We start from the raw sequence: 7,341 nt of genomic DNA on the forward strand, positions 1-7,341 counted from the left end.
GCTGGAGCAGTTACTGTTGCCCCGCCCAGTCTGGTGTTATACAACTGTGGTCCCACCCACAAGTCCAATGAGTCGTCCAATGAAAGAGCAGAACATTGCTCTACTGCTCAGTGATTTGAGGAGACATTTGACAATCTAGTTTGAAATGTATTGTTGTGCAGACGTTGGGTATTGGTTACTTACCAACACAACTTAAAACTAACCAGATATCAACGTTTAATGATGTTGTATTTTTTTAAATTCATTTGTGTGTTTCTATCTGTGAGTGGTTGAATCTCAGAGGCACGTTTCTATACTCGTGTATATTCCCTTGAGCAGAAAAACTTCACAGGACTTCGATGTAAAAAGAATCACAAAAAGATTTATTCAAAAAAATGTGTTCCCTGGTTACAGAAGTGATCTAAAAGCAAGTTCTCAAACAAAAAGATATACTACGGTCAAAAAACTGTCGCTCTGACCTTGTCTTGAGCATCAACTGAATCTGCACAGCCCTGCACACACAGGTGATAGAAATCTTAATCAGCACTGCCCTGGGCACACTCAGGTGTTAGCAATCTCAATCAAATTCTCAGTTACACAACCTGAGCTCTCTTCTTAAAGCTACAGTAACAGCATTGTTTTTAACCTACAGAACCTCATCATGAATTAAACAAATTATTGACTTATTTAAACCTTTTTAACTTAGCTTATTTAACAATCATATACTTCGATATACATGAACTGTTTAGGCAAAAATACAAATCACAAAATAAGCAGTTATTAATATAATAAACACAATATTCGAACTTGGCTCCCACACTATCTTTTGATACTTTATTATTTTACTCCACTACATATCAGGGCAAACAATTATTTTACTTTTTGTGATTGATTGATTGATTACTTTATAAGTCAGAAATTTAAACAGCATGAGGTACAGTCAGGCATTTAGGCTGAAAGGGTAACAAAAAGTGTCTGTCTGTCTGTCTGTCTGTCTGTCTGTCTGTCTGTCTGTCTGTCCATCTGTCCGCCCTTCCGTCCACCCAGTAGTACATACATAGTGGTGTGGATGATAAACGGTGTCACAGTCACACACTCTTGCTCCATATGTCACAACTTAGGAAGACCCTGGTTTTGAGGTAGGCCGGTGTCTATGCATTGTAATGTATTGATGCATTTCTTTTCATATGGGTTTATTATTTAGGGCAGCATAGGTTACTGGTTAGATAATCAGAAGGTCCCCGGTTTGCCTCAAAGGCCCTGGACGGGGCGAAGTGTCCTGAGCAAGACACTGTAGGGGTGGACCCCGACAGTCCACCCACCCCAAGCGCTCAACATAAAACATTTGAGCAGCCATAAGCTGTGTGAAGCTGAAACTGAATTTGCCCTCTGGAACTAAGGAAGGTCTCCTGAAGCAAACTAAGGGCAAATTATTGGCTGTCTACCTACCTCACTGTCGGTCGCATTCCTTTAAGATGCAGCTGGCTGATCACCAACAACTAACATCTGCTAAAGCGGAAGGAAAAAGGTATAACTGGCCTTAACCATGTTGCCTTGGCTCTAAATCCACACTGGCAAAGAAACCTGTAGCTAATCAGTCTCACATACAGCCCCAGGTTAACTATAGGTGGGCTGCTGGCATGTGCCTCAGGAGCAACTTGATGGTATTTGTCTGAAAGTCAAATTCAGTTATCTGGAAAAGGCTGAGGGTTATAGAACTGCACAAACACTTTTCTGGGCCATGGGGTGGCCCTGTAGCTCATCTGGAAGAATATAGTTGAACCACAGAAGAAACAGCTACAAATTGCTCTGGTTGGACTTTTGCAGCTTAAACAGATGCTAGATCATTACTCTATGTCACAACCTTCAGTACTTATTGTCCATATTCTACAGTCAGACTATGTTGGATTTTGTTTAAGTAACAGCCACATTAACCCAGCAAAATATCTACATCTAATGAGGTTTGAATGTTGAGGGGATCTTTTCATTATGAAGTTTCGCAGACATTGGGTTTTGGTCACAATACCCACACAAGACGACTGAATATTGGTATTTACGTCAATATGACATTGGCATGAGACGTTAAGAAAATGTTGGATTACAGTTGCTTAACAGCATATATAATGGCGTTAGTATTTAACGTTGTGTGCACGTTAAGATTATAATGTTAAGAAGACGTTGGGCTTTGGTCACAATACCCAACAACAAAATGTCAGTATTCCACGTTAATGTTACGTTAGCAAGAGACGTTGAACAGACGTTGAATGTTGGTTATTCACCAACACAACTTAAACCAACAACAAATCTACATCTAATGGCGTTAGGATCTAACGTTGATGTGTGGCTGTTAACATTGTAATGTTAAGCAGACATTGGGTTTTGGTCACAATACCCGACAACAGCATGTCAGTATTCTACGTCAGTACAACGTTAGCATGATATGTTGAACAGACGTTGGGTATTGGTTACTTACCAACACAAATTTAAACTAACCAGATATCAACGTTTCATGATGTTAGGATGTAACATTGTGTGGACGTTAGCATAATAACGTTAAGCAGACCTTGTGTTTTGGTCACGATACCCGACAACAGTATGTCAGCATTCTACGTCAGTACGACGTTAGCATGATACGTTGAACAGACGTTGGGTATAGGTTACTTACCAACACAACTTAAAACTAACCAGATATCAACGTTTAAGGATGTTAGAAATCTAACATTGTATGGACATTGGCATAATAACGTTTAGCAGACGTTATGTTTTGGTCACAATACCCGACAACGGTATGTCAGTATTCTACGTCAGCACAACGTTAGCATGATACGTTGAACAGACGTTGGGAATATTACTACCAACACAACTTAAAACTAACCAGATATCAAAGTTTAATGATGTTAGAATGTAGCATTGTGTGGACGTTAGCATAATAACGTTAAGCAGACGTTGTGTTTTGGTCACAATACCGGACAACAGCATGTCAGTATTCTATGTCAGTACGACGTTAGCATGATACGTTGAACAGACGTTGGGTATAGGTTAGTTACCAACACAACTTAAAACCAACCAGATATCAACGTTTAATGATGTTAGAATTTAACATTGTGTGGACGTTAGCATAATAACGTTAAACAGACATTGGGTTTTGGTCACAATACCCGACAACAGCATGTCAGTATTCTACGTCAATATGACGTTAGCATAATACGTTGAGTAGACGTTGGGTATTGGTTACTTACCAACACAACTTAAAACTAACCAGATATCAACGTTTAATGATGTTAGAATGTAAAATTGTGTGGACGTTAGCATAATAACATTTAGCAGACGTTGGGTTTTGGTCACAATACCTGACATCAGCATGTCAGTATTCTACGTCAATACGACGTTAGCATAATATGTTGAACAGACGTTGGGTATTGGTTACTTACCAACACAACTTAAAACTAACCAGATATCAACGTTTCATGATGTTAGAATGTAAAATTGTGTGGACGTTAGCATAATAACGTTTAGCAGACCTTGTGTTTTGGTCACGATACCCGACAACAGTATGTCAGCATTCTACATCAGTACGACGTTAGCATGATACGTTGAACAGACGTTGGGTATAGGTTACTTACCAACACAACTTAAAACTAACCAGATATCAACGTTTAATGATGTTAGAATGTAACATTGTGTGGACATTAGCATTATAACGTTTAGCAGACGTTGGGTTTTGGTCACAATACCTGACATCAGCATGTCAGTATTCTACGTAGTACCATGCGTATCATGCTATGACGTTAGCATAATACGTTGAGTAGACGTTGGGTATTGGTTACTTACCAACACAACTTCAAACTAACCAGATATCAACGTTTAATGATGTTAGAATGTAACATTGTGTGGACGTTTGCATAATAACATTTAGCAGACGTTGTGTTTTGGTTACAATACCTGACATCAGCATGTCAGTATTCTACGTCAATACGACGTTAGCATAATATGTTGAACAGACGTTGGGTATTGGTTACTTACCAACACAACTTAAAACTAACCAGATATCAACGTTTAATGATGTTAGAATGTAACGTTGTGTGGACATAAGCATTATAACGTTTAGCAGACGTTGTGTTTTGGTCACGATACCCGACAACAGTATGTCAGTATTCTACGTCAGTACGACGTTAGCATGATACGTTGAACAGACGTTGGGAATAGTTTACTACCAACATAACTTACAACTAACTAGATATCAACGTTTAATGATGTTATAATGTAGCATTGTGTGGACGTTAGCATAATAACGTTAAGCAGACGTTGTGTTTTGGTCACAATACCGGACAACAGCATGTCAGTATTCTATGTCAGTACGACGTTAGCATGATACGTTGAACAGACATTGGGTATAGGTTACTTACCAACACAACTTAAAACCAACCAGATATCAACGTTTAATGATGTTAGAAATTAACATTGTGTGGACGTTAGCATAACAACGTTAAGCAGACATCGGGTTTTGGTCACAATACCTGACAACAGCATGTCAGTATTCTACGTCAATATGACGTTATCATAATACGTTGAGCAGACGTTGGGTATTGGTTACTTACCAACACAACCTAAAACTAACCAAATATCAACGTCTGATGATGTTAGACATCAACGTTATGTGGACGTTAGTAAAATAACGTTGAGCAGACATTGAGGTTTGGTCAAAAATCCGACAACAGCATGTCAGTATTCAACGTCAACCTTACGTTGGGGTAATACGTTGAACAGACGTTGGTTATTGGTCAGTTACCAACACAACCTAAAACCAACCAAATATCAACGTCTAATGATGTTAGACTGCAATGTTGTGTGGACGTTTTCATAATAACGTTGGGCAGACACTGAGGTTTGGTCAAAAATCTGACAACAGCATGTCAGAATTCGACGTCAAACTGACGCTGGGATAACACATTGAACAGACGTTGGTTATTGGCTAGTTACCAACACAACCTAAAACCAACCAAATATCAACGTCTGATGATGTTAGACATCAACGTTATGTGGACGTTAGTAAAATAACGTTGGGCAGACACTGAGGTTTGGTCAAAAATCCAACAACAGCATGTCAGTATTTGACGTCAAACTGACGTTGGGATAATACGTTGAACAGACATTGGTTATTGGTCAGTTACCAACACAACCTAAAACTAACCAAATATCAACGTCTGATGATGTTAGACATCAACGTTATGTGGACGTTAGTAAAATAACGTTGAGCAGACATTGAGGTTTGGTCAAAAATCCGACAACAGCATGTCAGTATTCAACGTCAACCTTACGTTGGGGTAATACGTTGAACAGACGTTGGTTATTGGTCAGTTACCAACACAACCTAAATTCAACCAAATATCAACGTCTAATGATGTTAGACTGCAATGTTGTGTGGACGTTTTCATAATAACGTTGGGCAGACACTGAGGTTTGGTCAAAAATCTGACAACAGCATGTCAGAATTTGACGTCAAACTGACGTTGGGATAACACATTGAACAGACGTTGGTTATTGGCTAGTTACCAACACAACCTAAAACCAACCAAATATCAACGTCTGATGATGTTAGACATCAACGTTATGTGGACGTTAGTAAAATAACGTTGGGCAGACATTGAGGTTTGGTCAAAAATCCGACAACAGCATGTCAGTATTCAACGTCAACCTTACGTTGGGATAATACGTTGAAAATACGTTGGTTATTGGTTAGTTACCAACACAACCTAAAACCAACCAAATATCTACGTCTAATGATGTTAGACTGCAACGTTGTGTGGATGTTGTCATAATAACATTGGGCAGACATTGAGGTTTGGTCAAATATCCGACAACAGCATGTCAGTATTTGACGTCAAACTGACGTTGGGATAATACGTTGAACAGACGTTAGTTAATGGTTAGTTACCAACACAACCTAAAACCAACCAAATATTAACGTCTGATGATGTTAGACCTCAACGTTATGTGGACGTTAGTAAAATAACGTTGGGCAGACACTGAGGTTTGGTCAAAAATCCAACAACAGCAAGTCAGTATTTGACGTCAAACTGACGTTGGGATAATACGTTGAACAGACATTGGTTATTGGTCAGTTACCAACACAACCTAAAATCAACCAAATATCAACGTCAATTGACGTCAAATTATTACGTTGATACATTGTTGGAAGTTGACGTTGGTCTAACGTTGGATTTTGGTTAGCTGACGTCACGACCTAAATCCAACCAAAAATCAACGTCAATAGACGTCGTGTGCCAGCTGGGTTACAAGCAACAAAGCTGAAGGTGTTAGTGTTACAGTGCATTGTTACGGGCAAATCTGTGCACTTCCCACTGAAGAGGACTGTTAAGTTATGCTGTAGTTTTGCAGCTAACGTTGCATTCGGAGAAAACACGATGGAGATAAGAATCCATTTATTAGAAGGGCTGCACTCATCAGTCTCACGGTGACAGCCTCCACTGAATGAAGAACTCCACACACAGGTGGTAATCATATGGATGTGATTAGGACATAGGAGGCAGGCATGCATCCTATACCCTGTGTCTTGGCGCCTCGCTGTGGCACAATCATAACATTGCACACATCATATATAGAACACAGTATTACTGTACATACAAGTGAGGACATAATATGTCCTCACTTGTATGTACAGTAATACTGTGTTCTATATATGATATATTATATCCCATCAAATCTTAACAAGGACAGCCATTATTTGGCATCCAAGGTTCTCAATCACCTCTTTGGTCTGGTTAGGGGTAGTTAATGCATTGGCACTACCAATGCATTCACTGATATAAAAAGGAATAATTTCAGCTTTCAGCTTTCTCCTTTCTCATGGACACCTCAACACATAACAGGGGCTATATACCCATTCAGCTATTGCCCCGAGGTGGACCCCAGCACTGCTACACTCCCCCACAACCCCTGGGGACCATACGGAGGTACCAGGCCCTCAAGGTGACATTAACTCCTGAGGCATTTGAAAATAAGGAGCTGCATCTCATAGAATTTTATTAATTGAAATACACTAATAAAGTCAGTTCAACAGTGGAAACAAAAGCTATTGGGCAGTTAACAAACATGATTGAAAACTATGTTTTTGTGAATGCCACTGCGCCAAATATACCTTGGAAAATACATTTTGAATCACATTTACACTCCCATTATGTCCCATGTAACATAAAATACAAATCAAAATAATTATACTAAACTATCCCTCTAAATCTAGGAAGGTAAGAAAAACCTAATTTGTAGAAATAGCCTATTTGCAGTGCTTAATCTGTAAATTATTAGGTGTCGGAGCCCGATTATTTTTAAATATACGTAGCC

The sequence above is a fragment of the Gymnoscopelus braueri genome (genome assembly GCF_963280865.1).
Source record: "Gymnoscopelus braueri genome assembly, chromosome: 9".
Classification (NCBI taxonomy): domain Eukaryota; kingdom Metazoa; phylum Chordata; class Actinopteri; order Myctophiformes; family Myctophidae; genus Gymnoscopelus; species Gymnoscopelus braueri.